The following is a 20,429-nucleotide window of genomic DNA, read 5'->3' as shown; positions in this document are numbered from 1 at the left end:
GATTTTCTGTCAAAGGCATGTATCTCGGTTGCAGGCTCCATCCCTGGCCATAGTCTGGACATGTGCAGAGGCAACCAATCCATGTGTTTTATAGATCTCTCTCCCTTTCTCCTCCATCCCCTCTACTCTCTCTAAAGAAATCAATAGAAAATATCCTCAAGTGAGGATCAAAAAATAAGTAAAAATAAAAACAGGCCAACTTTTACCCTCCTGGTGAAGTGATAACCACCCTGTTACTCTCTCTCTCTTTCTCTCTTTTGTTTATATAAGCAAGGGGTGTGGAACCTTTTTCTGCCAAGGGCCATTTGAATATTTATATATTTGTAGCATCATTTGCAGGCCATACAAAATTATCAACTTAAAAACTAGCCTGCTATATTTGGTCAAGCATTTAATTAACTCACCCCTAATTCCTTGGCAGGGACAGACCAAATGATTTCATGGTCCTTTTACAGTCTGTGGACCAGACATTTTCCACCCCTTATATAAGCAATGAAAATCTGCTCATAATAGGAGGAAATAACAACAGCTTACCAGGTACACTTTAATATGTCTCTATATTTCTCTTGAGTATTTTCTCCTAATATTTTATTTTAGAAACAATTTGTTATTTTTAATGTCCCCTATTTTTAAGAAAAGCTAAAATAATGATTGCATATTACCAATTTCATTATTATCATCTGTAAACCAAGAACATGGATTATGTACTTGCTTAGGGACCCAACCCATGCATGAATTTCCTGCATCAGGCCTCTAGTTCAGCCATAAAAAGAAAGGAAAAATGCCATTTGTGGCAACAAGGATGAACCTTGAGGGCACTATGCTAAGTGAAGTACATCAGATAGTAATACATTATATATATGCGGAATCTAAAAAAAACAAAAAAAAAAACAAAAAAAAAAACAAAAACCAAAACCACCAACAAACTCATAGAAACAAAATTAATTGGTAGTTGTTGGGGGTGGGGGTACAAAATGGGAGAATATTGTCAAAGGTGCAAACTTCTAGTTATAAGAAAATTAAGTTCTGAGGATGTACTGTACAGCATGGTGACTATAATAAACTAATACTGTATTGTATATTTGCAAGTTGCTAAAGAGTAAATCTTAAAAGTTTTTATAATAAGAATATATACTTTAATCTATGTAAGGTACACATAAACATAAATTTATCATGGTAATAATTTCATAATAAACACATATATACATATATGCATATATAAAATCATTAAGCTTAAAATAACATCATATCTTAACTAGTAGCCTGGTGCACAAAATTCATGTACATTAAAAGGGAATTAATTAGAGGAAATATTTTATTATTGCTAGCTGCCCTTTCTCTATAATAGAAGTGTCAGAAATGAAAGAAAATTATTAAAATGTATATGAAAATCTCCCTCCTGTCAGAGTCTGGGGTGCAACCTGGGACCCAGAGTCAAGTCCCTGCCCACCCACATGTGCCTCAAAATCACCCAAGACCCAGACCCTGCTGGCCCCACTCCAGTCAAGCCCCTCAGGGTAAGGGGGTACAGTCTCAGGTCTCCTGGCCAGGTACTGGGCAGGAAGCATATCCTCAAGTCCCTCAGACTGGCCTCAGGACCCCTGATCCTGGTGCCAGAGTGGAGGCACAGCCTCATGTTCCCTGGCCTGAACTCAGGTTCCCAGGACCTAATACTGGTGCAGGGGATGTGGCCTCAGGTCCCCAGGCCCCAGCTCCAGTGCAAGGGCAGGAGAGCGTGATGGACATTTGCATATTAGCTCTTTATTATATACTAGATGCCCCTTGGAGGAAGATTCCTATAATAGGGCTTCCTGCTGAGGTCTCTGCTGCCCCACCAGCTTCTCATCCTTCTCCCCTGACCCAACTGCTTCCCTTCCTTCTCCACAGCCCCACCAGCTTTGGCCTGGATATGCAAATTAACTGCCATCTTGGTTGGCTGGTGGGCATGGCTTGTGGGTACAGCAAAGGTACGGTCAACTTTCATTTTTCTCTTTTATTAGAGAGGACTAGAGGCCCATTGCACAAAGATTCGTGCAATAGGCCTTCCTTCCCCTGGCTGCTGGCACTGGTTTTCCTCTGGCACCCGGGAGCCAGGGCTTCGCTCCAGCCACTGCAGAGGCTTGGCTTCTCTACTCTACTGCAACAGAGAAGCCAAGCCTCTTCAGTCTTCAGTCATCTTTAGTCTTTAGTCTTTTTTTTTTTTTTTTAATATATTTTATTGATTTTTCACAGAGAGGAAGGAAGAGGGATAGAGAGCTAGAAATGTCGATGAGAGAGAAACATCTACCAGCTGCCTCTTGCACACCACCCCCTACCGGGGATGTGCCCGCAACCAATGTATATGCCCTTGACCAGAATCGAACCTGGGACCTTTCAGTCCGCAGACCGACGCTCTACCACTGAGCCAAACCGGTTTCGGCTTTAGTCTTTAGTCTTCACTTGTGGCGGAGCCTTCAATGTTCTCTTGTGCCTGTATATGCAAATTAACCCTCCATCTTTGTACGGTTAATTTCTATGGCTGGTGGGTGTTGTGAAGGTATGGGTGACTTTCATATTTCTCTTTTATTCGTGTAGAAGATATAACTAGAAAGAAAATGTGGTATGTACATGCAATGGAATGTTATTCAGCCTTAAGGAAAAAAAGCACAATGCTGCCTAATGCAAAAATATGAATTAAGCTAGAGGATAGTATTCTAAATAAAGTAAGGAAGTCACAGAAGGACAAGTACTACTTGATTTCACTTGTGTAAATTATTTAAAATAGTCAAACTCATAGAGACACAAAGTCAAATGGGGGAGAGAAAAATAGGGAGATCTATTCAACTTAAAGTTTAAGCTGTGCATGATAAGTAAGTTCTAGAGATCTGCTGTGCAATATTATGCCTGTATTTAACACTGTATTGTGTGCTGACATATTTGTGTTCTCAAGTTAAGTGTTCTTAATCAAAAAACCAGACATCATCTAATACTTGATTTTTTTTTTCCTGTTAGTCTATTAGTCATTCCTTTATTTCAAAGATATACTATCCAAAGTGAATTGCTTTTTTAAAAAAAATTTTGGCAAAATGCTAGCGTTTTTTTGGACAGTATAATAATAATAAAAGTTTTGGAAAACACTAATAAACAAAACTCTTTTTTATTGGAGTTACACTGGTTAATGAAACCATACAGTTTAAGTATACCACTCAATAACACATCATCTGTATATTGATATTGCATTGCTTACTCATGAATAAGGTAAAGTCGTTTTTCACCACCATTTATCCATCCTTTGCCCTCTTCAGCTTCCCAAACCTCTGGCAGTCACCAGATTGTTATCAGTGTCAACAGTGTATTGTGTTGTTGTTTTTTCTTAATGCCTTTGCCTTTTCCACTCAGCCCTCTAATCCCCTTCCCTCTGACAGATATCTGTCTGTTTTCTGTATCTATGATTCTGTTTTTATTGTGTTTGTTAGATTATTTTGTTCATTAGATTCCACCTATTAGTGAAATCATAGGGCATTTGTCTGTGTCTCATTGGCTTATTTCACTTAGCACAATAATCTCCAGGTCCACCCATGCTGTGGCAAAAGGTAAGATTTCCTTCTTTATTATCACCAAGTAATATTCCATTGTGTAAATATACCATAGCTTTTATCAACTCATTGACTGATGGTACCTCTAGGCAACCTTAATTTTCCCAAATAATTTTCCTGGAGAATCCCTTCTATGTCACAAAAGACAATGATGAAACACAAGCCTTTCCATTATATAGAGGGAGAGAGTAAACTTTCAGAACACACAGTGCCCCTAAATGTGTTCATAATTGCACCTCTTCCCTCTTATCTTCCAGAAGTGTATGGGAATAGTGGTTTTCTTATTAAGACTTTTTTAAATTCTATTCTCAAAGCCCTTACTAAAGGTAAAGACTGCTGCTTACCATAAGAAAAACATGTCACATGTCCACCAATAATATAGGAGTAATCCAATTTTTCACATACTCACTAGGTGTGAAGTGCCATCTCATTATGGTTTTGGTTTGCATTGGCTTAATGACTAATATGATTGAGCATCTTTCCATGTACTTACTTGTTCAAAGTTTGTATGTATCTCATCAATCTGTTCCATGCTTCTATGACTCTGGATGTATTTTTTTCATTTATTTTTATTATGTTTCACATATGAGAGAAATCATGTGATATTTGTTTTTCTCTGACTGGCTAATTTCACTTATCTTAATACTCTCTTCATTCTATCTCGAAGGGTAAGAGATCCTCCTTTTTTTTTTTAACAGCTGCATAGTATTGTATGGTGTAAATGTACCACAGCTTTTTTATCCACTCAACTACTGATGGGCACTTAGGCTGTTTCCACATCTTAATTATTGCAAATTGTGCTGCTATGAACATAATGATGCATATATGCTTCCCAATTGGTGTTTTGAGTACTTTAGGACATATTTCTAGAAGTAGGATCACTGAGTCAATTGGTAGTTCCATATTTAATTTTTTGAGGAAACATCATACTATTTTCCATAGTGGTTATACTGGTTTGCATTCCCACAAGCAGTGTAGTAAGCTTCCCTTTGTTCACATCCTCACCAGCACTTCTCATCTGTTGATAATAGTCATTCTGACAAGGGTGGAGTGATACTTCATTGTCATTTTAATTTGCATATCTGATGATTACAACTTTAATAACTTTTTCATATGCCTATGGGTCATCTGTATGTCCACTTTGGAGAAGTGTGTATTTAGGTCCTTTGTTCATTTTTGATGGAGTTGCTCAATCTTTTTATTGTTGAGTTTTAAAAGCTCATTATGTATTTTTAGTGGATAAATAATTAACATTGTTTATGTTGTCCTTTTTCTTTCTTGATAATGTCCTTGATATACAATTGTCTTTCATTTTGATGAAGCCCAATTTTTGTATTTTTTCTCTTTTGCCTATGTTTTTTATGTCATATGTAATTCACTGCCAAAAGCAGGTCATGAAAATTTACCCCCCTGTCTTCTCTAAAAATTTTAGAACTTTCAGTACAATTTTGAATAGCAGGGGTTTAATAGCATTCTTTTTCATAATGTTTGTGGGAAAGCTTTCAGGCTTTTGCCATTAAATATGTTTTTAGCTTTTAGTTTTTCATAAATAACTTTACCATGTTACCTATATTCCTAGTTTTCTGATGGTTTTTATCAGGAAATGGTGTTGGGTTTTGTCAAATGCTTTTTCTGTAACAATTGAGATAATTATGTGTGTTTTTTCTTCCCATCGCACTGTGGTATATTATGTGTTAATGTAGTTATTTTTTCCTGCACTTTATTTTGAGATAAAGTTATCCCATGAATTTTCAGATGAATTTTTAAAAATATTGTGATAATTTATATCAAAAAAGTTATCTAACAATGACTGGATCAATTTGTATAAAAATATGACTTTTTTGCCCAGCTGAAAGGCTCAGTGGTTGAACTTCCACCTATGAACAATGAGATCACAGTTCAATTCCTGGTCAAGGTATATGTCTGGGCCAAATCATAAACTCCTAAATAAATATAGTCTATTATCATCATTTGGTGAGTTCCATATTTGTCTCTACTCACTGTGATATTTATTGGTAACCTAAATATCATTATTCACTAGGCTTTGGTAGTCATTTATACAAATGACAAAAATATTTTAATCATTTTATGCGCGAGTGCCACCTGAGGTTAAACAAGGCCCTGCTCTGCTTCCTGGTTTCTACTTTTATATGGAGATGCTAAACAATTGGAGAGTGTATGCTGCAGTGTGGCTTAGTGCAAAAGCTTTGGCTTAGGGCAGAAGCACAGGATTAAAAAAAAAAAAACAACTTTGGCACCTGTTAGTGGTGTGAAATCAAGCAAGTCATTTACTTCTGAATCATGTTTCTCTGTTAAAAAAGAAAACAGCTCTACAGTTATGAGTTGTTTTTATGATTTTTATATTATAATTATGTGGCACGCATATATTCATATATGTACTTATTTTCCAGGAGCAACAGTTCAATATTTGTAATTTGGTGTTCATGATGATTTTATAGAACACCAGAGGCTGGGTGCATGGATTTGTGCACCAGTGGTGTCCCTAGGCCTGGCCTGCAGGGATCTGGGTGAAACTGGCTCTCTGACAATCCCTGAGAGATCCCGGATTGTGAGAGGGTGCAGGCCAGGCCAAGGGACCCCACCAGTGCACAATTGAGGCCAAGGAGGGATGTGGGAGGTTGGCCAGATGGGAGAGATCATGGGAGGGCTCCAGGGTATATCTGGCTTGTCTCACTCAGTCCAGATCAGTCAGACCCCAGTAGCAAGCTAACTTACCAGTTGACTGTCTGCCCCCTAGTGGTCAGTGCACATCATAGAGAACAGTTGGGTGGCCTTAGCATATCATTAGCATAGTACGCTTTGATTGGTTGAACGGACAACAAGATGATCAGACACATAACATATTAGGTTTTTATTATATAGCATAACTACTAAACTTAAGAATCAAATATCTTTATTTAGTGCATATTTAGTGAATGAATGACGGCTGCATACTGGGTTGACAACTCTTGTAGAAGGGTTTTGAAATTCAATACAACTTGAAGAAACATTTAACATTAGTGGCTTCAGGTGCTATACTTACGGTAGAGAACAAATTACATTGTTGAGACATGACAATAGAGAATATCAAACATATATCCTAGCTTTGGGGGATAATGAGTGTATACTACCTTGATTGTGGTAATAATTTTACAGTTCTAGACATAAGTCAAAACATAAAGTTGTACACTTAATTTATAGTTCAAAACACTTTATAAAAATAATCACAAGTCAAAAGAAAAGTAGAAAAACAATTGGCAAATGGGAGATAAATAGAAGCAAGAAGAAAGTAATTTTTAGTATCTAACTAATAATAGCAATTCAAAGCTAAGAGCATTTATAATGATGAATTACACCTCTTTCTTCTAGTGTTCACATAGAGAGCTCCTACCTCACTACCCAGAATGGAGAAACAATCTAATGTTTTCTGATACCACTCACCAATCTGCTTACTCAGAGATTCTCCACAAAAGAGAAGTATCAGATTTCACTGATGAAACTGATAAGAGTATGATGTCAACTTGTCCACATTTCTATGTGTTCCTGGGTTTATTTTTGTTGTGGTGGTTTGTTTTCTGCCATCATATAGTGAGGTGATTTCAACAGGTTATCTCCTTTATGAAAGACCTTTCAGCTTCTAATTTTCTCAGATATGCATAGCTAGGAAATGAATGTGATTAAGCTTCCAATCCTAGGTTTAGTAAAGGCATAGGAAGCTATACCATTTACTCTAATATAGAACTCAATGGGCATAAAGATGTGACAAATTGGCCCCAAATGTCACACTGCACCTCCATTAACTGTGATTGGAAAATATCTCCTGGACTGTAAAATGCAAGTTAACTGGGATAACTGCCAAACTGAGCTAGATCACTCACACCAAAATAGCGCTCCCTTTTTTTAAAGTAGAGAATTTTCTTCTTAATGGCCCACTGCGGTAGCTTTCCTCTTCTATCCCTCCCTGCTCTCCTTACTGACATAGTTCCAAGTTTGTTTGAAAATTCATCATCAGTGGCCATGTGTTTGGAGAGAAAGGGTACCGCATAATTCATTCAGGGATATCTGTGATTATCTTATCCCCTTGCTATGTTTTGTTTGTTCCAGCGGAAATGACCCAATTCTGGTTGATGAGAACTGAAAAAAAAATTCTTCTGGGAAGGTTCTGGGAGATAGCTCATTTCCCTGCTAATAAAAAGTACTATACACCAAGAATATTCCTCTTCTCTTCTTGGATATTTTTATAGTTTCACTTTTTATGCTGAGAATAAACATGGTGCAATACTAAAAACCTAATCTATGCATGTTTTGTGGATTTCCCAGAAAATTGATGAAAAAATCGGTTGCAGAGATGATGATATGCCTCTAAAACATCCTCCTTGAATTGATCCTATTTCCATACAACTTGTTATTTGAGATAATGACCATTTTATTGGCTAAGCTACTTTTTAGTTGGTCTTAAATAATTTTAAATTTTTATCATTGTAACTGATATAACTGTGCTGCTGAATGAGTCTCCTGATGTTATGTTGTTTAAATATCTGCAGCTAAATAATTGACATAATCATCATTATCTAAAAAACATTTTATCTGTATGCAGGCATGCATAGCTAATGCTGAGAAATAAAAAAGGGAAGTAACTATAAATGAGCAATGTGTATCTGAATCAGCATACAAAGCATACAGACAAATGTTAAAAAAAAAAAAGCAGGAATAGAAAAGTTAAATAACATCTTTAAAATTATCCATAAAATTATCCATAAAATATTATACTACAGGATAACAATCTATAAGTTAATGTATTGGAAAATTATTCAAACCTACACAGTAGAATTGGAAAAACAATAATTTGAACTCTTTGATTTGGAAAGATTTAACTGGTAAAAATTATTTAAATTACTGAAGAAAACAGGGTATAGTTAGACTAATAATCCTATATAATAAAACCCTAATATGCAAATTGATTGAACAGCCTAAGGACCTGACGCTGTGGTGCACACTGACCACTGATCAGGGCAGCTCCTGCATTGAGCATCTGCCCCCCAACAGGGAGAAGACCAATGGTGGTGATTGGGGGTCGGGGCTGGCCAGTGTGAGGGGTGCCAGGCTGCCAGCCAATGCGGGTGCCAGCAGGGGCTCCCCAATCACCCCTCCTGCTAGTCACTGATGGCCCTGATTGCTGGCCAGTCACAGAGACCCTACCCAATACATTGGGAACAGTCTCTTAGATTTAAAAATCACAACCTGGCAAGGATACTCTAACACTGAAAAAACAGGATGATGCAGTGATGACATGCATGGACCCTGACTTGCACATTCTGTGATCAGTCCTGATTCTGGCACTCATAACGGTGTGACAAAGCCAATTACTTAACTTCTCTCTGCTGCAGTTTTTCCACCTACAAGATAGGGAAAATGGTACTACTGCCTCAGAAAGATCATGTTATCTACTACTTTTTATAATCAGGGCAAAAAATGTAGCTGTCAAACAACAGCAAGATGCCTTTCACCTGTATAAAAAGTATGGTCACTGATACACAAAGCATCCCAGATTATGAGAGGGATGTCCGACTGTCAGTTTAGGCCTGACAAGTTCCCCGATTGTGATAGGGCACAGGCTAGGCTGAGGGACCCTTCCTTCCCATGCATGAATTTCATGCACCCGGCCTCTAGTTATAGATATGAAGCTATCATATTTTTTAAATGAAATCAAAATGTGTTAATTATTTTATTTATCTATTTTAAATATGTATTTTATCCCCAATTTCTAATTCATCAACTTTTGTGGTTCTTGAATGTGTTGTGGGCACTAAATAAAATATCAAAATATAAAGCTGAATATGTAAACACAGAGCCCAAATTTATATTCTAAAAAAGGAAAAAGGAGGAATGATAGGAAAAGAAGACATATTTTTATCACAATAAACTTAATTTTTAAATTATGTTTCTAGATATTTTGACTTAGAAACTGTATCTATCTCTTCATTCATATGTTTTAATTCATGTTTCTTTTTCTTATATCTCTGAATTCCTTTCAAATTGAAGATTTTTTTATTAAAAAGGTAAATCAACTTTCCTCCTCCTGTTTGCTTTTTAGTCGGTAGGTTATATAAAGATATATAAGTTATATAAATACAATAATAATTATTTATAACCCAAATCACATGCTTCTGGTGTAGGATTATTTTGATATTAAAAATATTTGACATATTATGTAATTTATTCTATGGTGATATTTTTAATTAGTTAATTGGCCTATGTGACCTCTAATCTTAATCTGTATGCCTTTTGAATCTGATTCATAAATATTTTATCAAATCCATTAACATTTAAGCCTTTTTGCAATTACAGCTCTTAATGATTAAATTTCCTTCTTTTCAGGTGGGATTTTGTTTTCAATATTTTCTTGCTCAGTTCATATAAGGGAAGAAATGGGCTCCTAGTTAGTATTCTATTTTTTAAATTTAATTAGAAAAATTAAGCTGGTAGAACTTTCATCTTCATATTTTCCTACTTCTATCACATTAATTATTAGAGCCAAAGAAGTTAATAATTTGTCTGAACACTCAGATAATTGCACACATATAACACATAGACAAACACACACACACACACACACGCACACACACACACACCATTGTTTAACAAATATTTCTGGACAATTCTCCACTTCTATTCATGTCCCTTGTTTCATAATTTTTACTCATTATAGTGCTCCTTATTTGAGGTTAAATACTTCCATGATGCATAGCATGTTTATTTCAGGCATCTTAAAAACTCAATTATCACGCTAGCTGGTTTAGCTCAGTGAATAGAGTATGGGACTGTGGACTGAAGAGTACTGGGTTCAATTCTGACCAAGGGCACATGCCTGGGTTGCAGGCTCGACCCCCATGACAGGGAGTGCAAGAGGCAGCCAATCAATGATTTTTTCTCATCATGGTGTTTCTATCTCCTTCTCCCTCTCTCTTCCTCTCTGAAATCAATAAAAAATAGTTAAACAAACAAAAAGCAATTCTCCCACTATGACACCAAACCCACAGAAAACAAAAGAAAAAAAAAAAAAAACAGATTAGTAGTACTACATCAATGCTCCTGCACATCAAATAAAAGAATTAATGCAGTGAAAAGACAACTTATGGATTGAGAAAAAATATTCAATAGCCATGTATATGATAAGGAGCTAAAATTCAAAATATATTTTAAAAAAAACAAACACCGGACGCTCAATTGCAAATCAAACAAACAAACATACAAAAAATACAAGAACAAATAAACACATTTAAAAAATGAACAAAGGACTTGAGGACTTTAATACACATTTCTCCAAATAAGATATACAAATGGCCAATACAGGTGTACAAAAAGTTGCTCAATATCATTAATCATCAGGAAATTTTTTTAAAAAATTATGAGATATCACCTCACACCTGCTAGGATGACTATTGTAAAACAACAACAATATAAGATAACAAGTGCTATAGAGAATGTCCAGAAATTGAAACTTTTGTACACTGTTGGTGGGAATGCAAAATCATGCAGTGCTATGGAAACAGTAGTATGAAACTTCTACAACAAATTTTACAAGTAGATCTGCTCAAGATGGTGGCATAGGTAAATGTGGTACTTAATTCCTCCCATAACCACATCAAAATTACAAAACAACCATCCTGCCGAGGCTGGTTTGGCTCAATGGATAGAGCATCGACTTGGGGACTGAAGGGTCCTGGGTTCGATTCCTGTCAAGGGCATGTACCTTGGTTGCAGGCATATCCCCAGTAGGGGGTGTGCAAGAAGCAGCTGGTCGATGACTCTCTCTCATCGATGTTTCTAACTCTCTATCTCTCTCCCTTCCTCTCTGTACAAAATCAATAAAAATATATTTAAAAACAAAACAAAACAAAACAAAAAACAACCATCCTTCAGAACTGCTTGAAATCTAGCTGAACAGCAATCCTGTAACTAAGACTATAACAAAGAAGCCATATTGGGACTGGTAGGAGGGGAGGAGACACTGAACAGGCTTGTCCAACACTCCAGTGAGATGGATAAAAATTGGAGGGGACATATATCAGCTGTGGAGGTCGCCCCAAAAGAGCAAGAGGTCCCAACCCCACACTGGGCACCCAGCCGAAGATTTCAATGCCAAGAAGAAAAATTCACATGACTTTTGGCTGTGAAAACCTGCGGAGACTGTGGATGAGTGAGACAAAAGGCTGCTGGAGCCCAGGTGTTTCAGGGTCTGCTCTGAATTACTCGGATTCACTTGCTCAGAACTTCAGCTCTAGGGCAGTAGCTAGAAAGGCACTAGGAACATCCAGTGAGGGACTAAATTATCTGGCATCGGGGCAAAAGTTGGAGGGGCTGCTTTCTCCCAGGCAGAGGTGCTGGCAGAGGCCATTGTTCCTTGGCTGAGCTCCTCCCCAGAGATCCAGAAAATAGGCACCATATCTGAGTCTCTGCGAAACTGGCTAACATGGTAGCCTCACCCTGGTGGTTCTCTGAGACCACATCCCACTCAAATGGCCCCCACAAGCCATTTCCAGTTGCTTTTCCATACAGACAACCTATCTAGCCTCATGCTTTGGGCTTTCCTAAAAGCTCTCATAAAAAGAGCATCTGGCCTCGACCCCACACTTCTGGCTGGAACAGAGAAATGTATTTTCATATACTTGTAAGGTAATAGCCTGGCACAGGCTGTTTTGGCACTGCTTCTCTTGGTGAGAATGTGATCCAGGCTCAAGGCCCATTCTTTCTTCTCCTCCTTTTTTTTAAAGATATTTTTATTGATTTCAGAGAGAAAGAAAGAGGGAGAGAGAGAAACATAAATGATGAGAGGGAATCATTGATTGGCTGCCTCCTGCATGCCCCACAGCAGGGATTGAGCCCACAATGTGGGCATGTGCTCTGACCAAGAATTGAACTGTGACCTCCTGGTTCATAGGTCGATGCTCAACCACTGAGACTAGCCAGCTGGGCTCAAGGTTCATTCTTCTTCTTCTTCTTCTTCTTTTCTTTTTTTTTTCTTTTTTTTTAAATTTTATTGACTTTTTTACAGAGAGGAAGGGAGAGAGATAGAGAGTTAGAAACATAGATGGGAGAGAAACACCAATCAGCTGCCTCCTGCATACCCGCCACTGGGGATATGCCCACAACCAAGGTAAATGCCCTTGACTATTACTGAACCTGGGACCCTTGAGTCTGCAGGCTGATGCTCAAGGTTCATTTTTATGTGGTTAAGTATAATGCCAAAAGTTGTGTATGTGAGACTTTCTTTCCCAACATAATGTAATTAAAATATTACATATAAGTTATATTTACAATTTTTATCTTCCTCCCAAACTAACTGGATATCATGTTATTTGCTATTTTAACATCAATATATTTGCTATTTCCTTATTTTAGTTATGACTGCAGTAAATAAGTGTATTGTGCAAGATCAATTATTTGCTATCATTCAACTGTGTATTTGTAATAGCTTTATAATTGGCTAAATGTATTCCATTCACTTCTACATAAATTGTACACATTTTAATCAGAATGAGCTTTATAAAATAAAAAGTTCATATTGCCAATTGACCTAATCATTTTTTTAGTTTACTCATGAAATTAAGAATCTATATTCCCAGGCATTGTTCAATGACTTCAACCCATTCCTCCACTGTTAATCCCTGTCTACCAGACACTGGAAATTGTTAATCAGATCTGGTTTAGTGCCAGGATATCTGTAATTCTAAACATTATCCCAAGTGATTTTGATAATCTAACAGCTTGGGGAACAGCTGTTTTAGACAAGATCAGTTCCTAAAACTCTTTCTGAATCCTCTCCCTTGGTTCCTGCATTTATAATACCTTTCTTATATAAATATGAATACATTTCAAAACAGTTTAAATCTTAACTTATTCCAAATGCTTTTTAAAATAAAGCCCTCATTTAAATTCAATCTTAACTTTTTTATCTTTATATTTTGTTTAACCTATATAATAAAAGGCTAATATGAAAATAGACTGAATGGCAGAACAACTGGTAGCTATGATACGTGCTGACTACCAGGCGATGTATGTGGAACATGGCGGGTGCCGGCCGTGGTGGAGCAGGTGAACAGGGGCGCCACACCAAGGCAGGGTGCTGGTTGCTGTCATTGGGGTGAGCCTCTGGTGGTTACTGAAAATTCTTTGCTCCTGTGCAGTTTGGTCTTGCCCTGTTCACACCTGCTGCTGGCACTGACCCTACTTGCACCCATAGCCAGCTCCAGAGTTGCCGCTAGCACCCACTACTGGTGCCCAGCACTGGTCCCAATCACTCAGCGCCATCAGCAGGTACAGGCAGTGGCTGCTGGCCCTGATCACTCCTGAGAGCTTCTCCACCTCCCCCTGCTCCCGAGGGGTGATCAGGGCAGCAACTGCCTCTCGCACCCACTCCTGGCACTGTCCCTAATTGCTCCATGCCATCAGTGGGTATGAGTGGGCTGGCTCTGTCCGCGGTTGGGAGTGAGGCTGTTGGCGGACAGGGGACCAGTGCTGTGGTGGGAGGGGATGGACAGGGTGGCAGAGGATGGGTGGATACCCGCCCCTGTGCCTACCTCAGCCTTGTGACCCACAGTTCCTTTCAAGGTGCATGAATCAATACACTGGGTCCCTAGTAATTACATATTAAAGTTTATTCACTTGTCAAGTAATATACTATAATTTATAGGTATGTTATACTGCTACACAAATTATTTGCATGATAGAGCATTTTTTCTTATGTATTTTGCTAATTTTTCATTGCAACTTCTGTTTTATTTTACATTTAATGTTAGTTTAAGACATTAATTACACAACATATAAAATTTTATTTGTGTTTATGTTTTTCTACTTTGTACCTCATATACTGTGCAAAAAATAAATATAAAGATTTAGGAATATCTTATATATTTGTTCACTAATACTTTTCTATAGAATAACCACACTGCTTTTATTCTTTTAATAATTAATTATATAAGTGACCACTACAGAAAGTTTTCAGTTTTATTTGGTAGATGATCTAGATCATTTTCTAAGCTCTTTCTTTAGAAAATTTGGGAATTTTATTATTTCAAATGACAGAGAACAAAAAAAAAATCTAATATCATGTGAAATGAATTTCCTTTTTCTGATTATGCATATTTCCAGAATGAGAGTAGTGGTTAGGTAATCAAGAATATTAACAGAACATCCAAACCAAAAAACTGTTGTTCTAAATAACAGCCTACTTATTAAGGTTAATAATATTTACTATATTCAACTACAGTTGTGTTGTTTGTTCAGTGAAGCCATGATATATTAGTAAGATGAAATATTTTAAATACGTATATATTTACAGGTCTTGAGTAGAAAGTTGACTGAAATATTACAGAAAGACAATTTTATAGAAATTAAAGTAGATCTGATTATTTGTAAAACCACATGTCTTATAGGCCAGATAAGAGCTAGACATTTATTGTGTGCTTTCCATGTTTCAGATACTAATCAGCTTGAATCTTGTAACTGAGACATCTAGCTTTGCTTGCTTATCAAATGGACTGCAGAGAACAATGCCATGTTATTCATTTATTGAGGGAGAGCTATTATTTCACCGCTTCTTAGTTAACTTACGTTTTACTCTTAGGGATGGTATGCAGGGACAGGGGTGGAGATAGTCATGTCAAATTATATACATTATTTGTTATGTATGCTGAGAATTTATAACTAAAATTAAAAAAAATAACAAAAAGCCTAAATAAACATAATTACATACTGCTAATACCCTCAATGTTATATTATTTTGAAACCAGATATTACTTTATATCATATTTATTTCTAGGTATATTGTAGAAGATGCTGAGCATTTAGCCACAATAAAACCCCACATTTTCTAACCATAAAATCCATCCCTCTACAGCCGAAACCCTGAATGTCACTAGATTAGTACTCAGGCAAATGGACCCAACTTCAGTCATCCTTCTGTATTCAAGTCCCTTCTTCTGCCTCCATTAAGTAGTTGTCCAAATACTATAAATTCTGCCCCCTTCTTTATTTCTTGCATCTGTCTCTTCTTTATTTTTTTCTTCCACTGTCCCATTTCAACTCACAACCAGGTCTCATTTGAACAAATCTGCACTTTTATCCACTTTGTTATGGGTTCTTCAGGCTATTGCTCAAATACATTTTCTCTGCCTCATGTCTAATCATATAAATCAGTTGCACTGTACTATCACCAATTTCTATTCCCTTAGTGAATATAGAAACCAAGTGTGAATATGAATCAAGAAGTCCCATCTGATTCTCCAAGCTCTTTTTATAGAAACATCTGTAATTCTGTGTTCCACTCGGATTTTTCCCTAGATTTTTATTAGTTGAGACCCTAGACTTAAGTCAAAGCTTAATTCAAATGCCTTTTCATCCTGTAAAATAGTTGTGGTTGTCTTCAAATTGACTCATAAAACATTTGGAATCCCTCATCCACTGATTAAATTCTATGCTGCTATTTAGTTGCCTGTTTTATGTCTCCTACATAACCATATGGGCATTGGGGACTAAGGTTGGTTCCAATTAGTCTTTGTATTTTATATACAAGGTAGAGCAAGCCTTCTATAAAGAAAGAAAAAAAATGTGGATAATGTCTGTTTTGGAGCTATTCAATAAAGTTCTGTGTATCTCTAATTTAAAATGTTTGATCCACTTGGTTCCAGTATCACTCTTTATCAATGCTTAATTGTGGGTTGTTTTTTTTTTATTATAAATTGTGACTTTAGGACAAAAATGATGTTATAGATTGTAACCCCCCTCCCTATTTGCAAGTAATTTTATTATTTATTTATGTCATAAGTATATGTGCTTATAGCAAAACAATACTTTATATGACTAAAATGCAGAGCTATAATTGACTCCTATTCTTTCCTAAGATTGGTATTAATACACTCTTTATAATTTCTTTTTAATCGTAGTTGATATGGTATATTAGTATTAAGTGCACAATATAGTAATTTAACATTTATATACTCACAAAAGTTATCACCACAATAATTCTAATAATAGTCTGTCACTGGACATAGTTATTGCAATATTATTGGCTCTATTTCCTTTGCTGTGTATTACATCCAATGACTTACTTACTTTGCAATTGGAAGTTTGTATCTCTAAATTCCCTTCCTGTTTTCTGCCTCTTTTAATTTCCAAATATTTAGGACTTTGTTATGCCTGTCCTTACTGATTCATGTCTTCCTTTGAAATTTTGTTTATACAATATTTTCTGTTTTATATTCTGGCTCTAGGCTTTATTTAATTTAAGCTAGTTTGATTATTCTTTGGAATAACAAAATTAATATGCTGAATAGAGAAAACCCTTGTCTTTAATGGAAATTATTAAGTCCAATCCTTTTTTTAAATCCACTTATTTTTACTGAGAGAGAGAGAGAGAGAGAGAGAGAGAGAGAGAGAGAGAGAATATTGATGTGAAACAGAAACATGATTAGCTATCTCCTGCACTGGCCCAAACTGGTGCACCTGCAACCTGGGCTAAATCCAATCCTTGAAGCACCCTACAAGTCATGTTCCGCTCCTCCAAACCCAAGTATTGTACTTACACTGTTATTTTTGCAAAGGTTCATACAGGCTAAAAACAAACAAAGCATTTGCAAATCATTTCTTTTTAGGCTAAATAAAGCCTCTATTGTTTTTCTTTGATGGAGAAAAATAAAATGCAATGTCCTGCACACATAAAGACCACAGTGTTGTTTCTGCAGTTGTGAAGTAAAGTATTTAATAGGCCCTTATGGATTTAGAGATAAAAAGGTTTGTTATTCCTGGCTGGTGTGGAAGTGGTTGAGCATGACTCATGCACCAAGATGTTCCAGGTTTGATTCCCCATCAGAGCACATGCCCAGTTTTGGGCTCACTGGGGCCTGCAGGAGGTACCTGATTGATGTTTGGATGTTTCTCTCTCATTAATGTTTTTATCTCTCCTCTCCCTCTCCCTTACTTTCTCTCTAACCCCCACCCCTCACACACACACACACACACACACACACACACACACGTTTGCTAATCAGTGTTGCCTGAAAGACTGCCCCATTTCCTAAAAGCCTTACATTGTAAAGTTGCTTTCTTTCTCTTCCTTCAAATGTCAACACTCTAATGTACACTTGGAGGTAAAAAAAAAAAAACAAACAAAAACAAACAAACAAACAAAAAAACACCACTTAAACACAACACTGCTTTGCTGTAATACCGTGTTTCCCCAAAAATAAGACATCCTCTGAAAATAAGACCTACTTACAGGTTTCCTTCTGAGTGAAATATAAGGCATCCCCCTGAAAATAAGGTCCTCCCTAGGCTCTGTCTCAGAATGAAAATTAATTTACTGTAAACTGGTCCCTAGGGCTGCCCCGACTGGTGTGGCACTAAAATCCCGCCTTTAATCATTTTTAAGGGCAAGAAGGAAAAGATTGAACGTGTTTTGGGCATTTTTATTCTTGAAACTGAAAAAGCCTGGGGCACACAAACAGTTATAATGGAGTGGGTCGATTTAATGCTGCCGCTTGTTATACAATACGAGGGAGCCAAAGAGGTCTGCTAATCTGGGATGCAGCCAGCACTCACCGCGCTAAAGACATGAAGACATTTCTTGACGAACGAAAAATAGATCAGATAATGATTCCCGCAGGAATGACGGCCTATCTCCACACTCTTGATATTGCAATAAACAAGCCATTCAAAGACAATTTGTGCATGGAAATTAATGACTACATTGAAAATAGAATGGAGAGAAATCAGTGTGGAAACTTTGTGAAACCTAAACTGCAAGAAGTTGTGACTTGGGTGAAGAATTCATGGGAAAAAATCACTGACAGTTGCATTGCAAATGCACTGCGAGCAGGCTACCTTGACAAGAAGTACTCATTTAAAGATAGTGCTATTGCTATACATGAGAGATTTGGTCCACTGATTCTGAAAGAAATGGAGTCACAAGAAATTCAACAGGAAATTCAGGAATTGGATTGTTATGATGATGTTCCAGAAGATGATGACATGATTGTCATTGAATAAATGAGTAAATTCTTGATACTGTAGGATTCACAGTTTGTCTGGTTTGTGTTGACAACTACCGTACTGCTTTAAAATTTCCTTTATTTTCACTTAACAATAAATGTGTACCGTATTCTTCTTCATGGAAAAATAAGACATCCCCTGAAAATAAGACCTAGAGCATCTTTGGGAGCAAAAATTAATATAAGACACTGTCTTATTTTCGGGGAAACAGGGTAGGTGAGTGACCTAAGAGCCATTCATTTAATCATATTTGTATCTGAATTCCATCCAAGTCATATTTTAAAATCTCAGCAGATCTTGTGGAGTAAAATAGTAATTTTTACTCTTAAGTAATTGTTAATTACTAACCAGTTACTACAAGTCAAGAAACTAAGATTCAGGAACCTTACCTAATGGCAGTCATTCCAGTTAATTACTTTATTAACCACCTGTTGATTTGTTACTAATTCAACTCACATCCAGTCTTGAAGTCTACCTCAAGTCAACCATTAAGTTACAATGACTGAGTATATTTAGAGTTCACTAAGATTTTTTTTTAAATGTTGTTATAATACATCAAATCATGTTTTTTCTCCTTTGGCAATTTATATATTCCTATTTAATATTATGGATACAGATTTTTTATATCCTGACCACCTTCAAATTGATTAATCTCAGCCTGTTTTGTATCTTAAGCTATTACTAGACCACTAGAGAGTGTCCTAAAATTTACACTTATCTCTCAAAACATGATACTCTATCCTGTAAATTAACTGACTCCCATACATATAAATTTTGTAATAAATCAAATTTTCTAGAAATTATTCATATTCTCTTAGAAATGTGTGACGATATTACTTGCATGGCATAATAAAAGACTTAATAATTATTTAGCTTTCATTTAATTGAATAGAAAAATTAATAAATTAAACATGCAGCATTTCAGTATTTTAGAATTTATATATATATATATATACATATATGTATATACATACATACACATATATGTATATATATATAACATAAAAGGGAAATGGATTATAATAAAGCCATTTGAGATGCAACTTGATTAATTGATTAATTTTGGAAGCAATTTGAAAAATATCTAATTTATGTCCAAATTGACTCCTATTAAACTTGTGTATTTCTTCATTCAGAGTTTAGGAAATCATTAGTACCAATAATTACAAAAAAAAACAAAAGAACCCTCTAACCACAAATTTGGGTTTAAAAATTACATTTGAATTAGGTGATTTTATTAAAAACCTGTAATCTAGCTATACTTATTAAACTGACTCTTAAAAATCAATATTTCAAACATGACTAAAAATATTATCTTCAAGAATTTCATAGTATGTTGGATTTACAATCATAAGCAATAATTATAGTATTTTCTTGCAAGTGACTTTGCACATTTGTCCAAAGGAGCAAGAGAAATAAATTTTAGGAGTTATATTTAAGCAATGTATCAGTCAAGTAAGAGTGAATAAAAAAATTAAAATAAAAATCCAGGAAAACCTGTAAAATGGACAAGGATATATTAAAAAAAATCGTTAGAGATGGTATGGGAATTTTAAATTATTTAATGTGGCTTCAATATAGGGATGATGTACATATGAGTGTATGTATGTAAATATATAAATACATAATATATATGTATATATCTCATTTATATTTTTCTAGGCGTTAAACAAAAAAGATGAATGTAAATAGGCACCTTTGTCACTAACTTTAGAGGCTGCTCAGAGGAGGATGGATTTTATGTCTGTAGCTAATGGTAAGTAAGCCTTTTGAGAGGTCTGTGCAGGGAAGCATCTTGATCAGATG

Source organism: Pipistrellus hanaki (genome assembly GCF_964339955.1).
Source record: "Pipistrellus hanaki genome assembly, chromosome: 3".
In the NCBI taxonomy this organism is placed as follows: domain Eukaryota; kingdom Metazoa; phylum Chordata; class Mammalia; order Chiroptera; family Vespertilionidae; genus Pipistrellus; species Pipistrellus hanaki.
The sequence above is the reverse complement of the archived record's forward strand: the minus strand, read 5'-3'. Positions refer to the sequence as shown.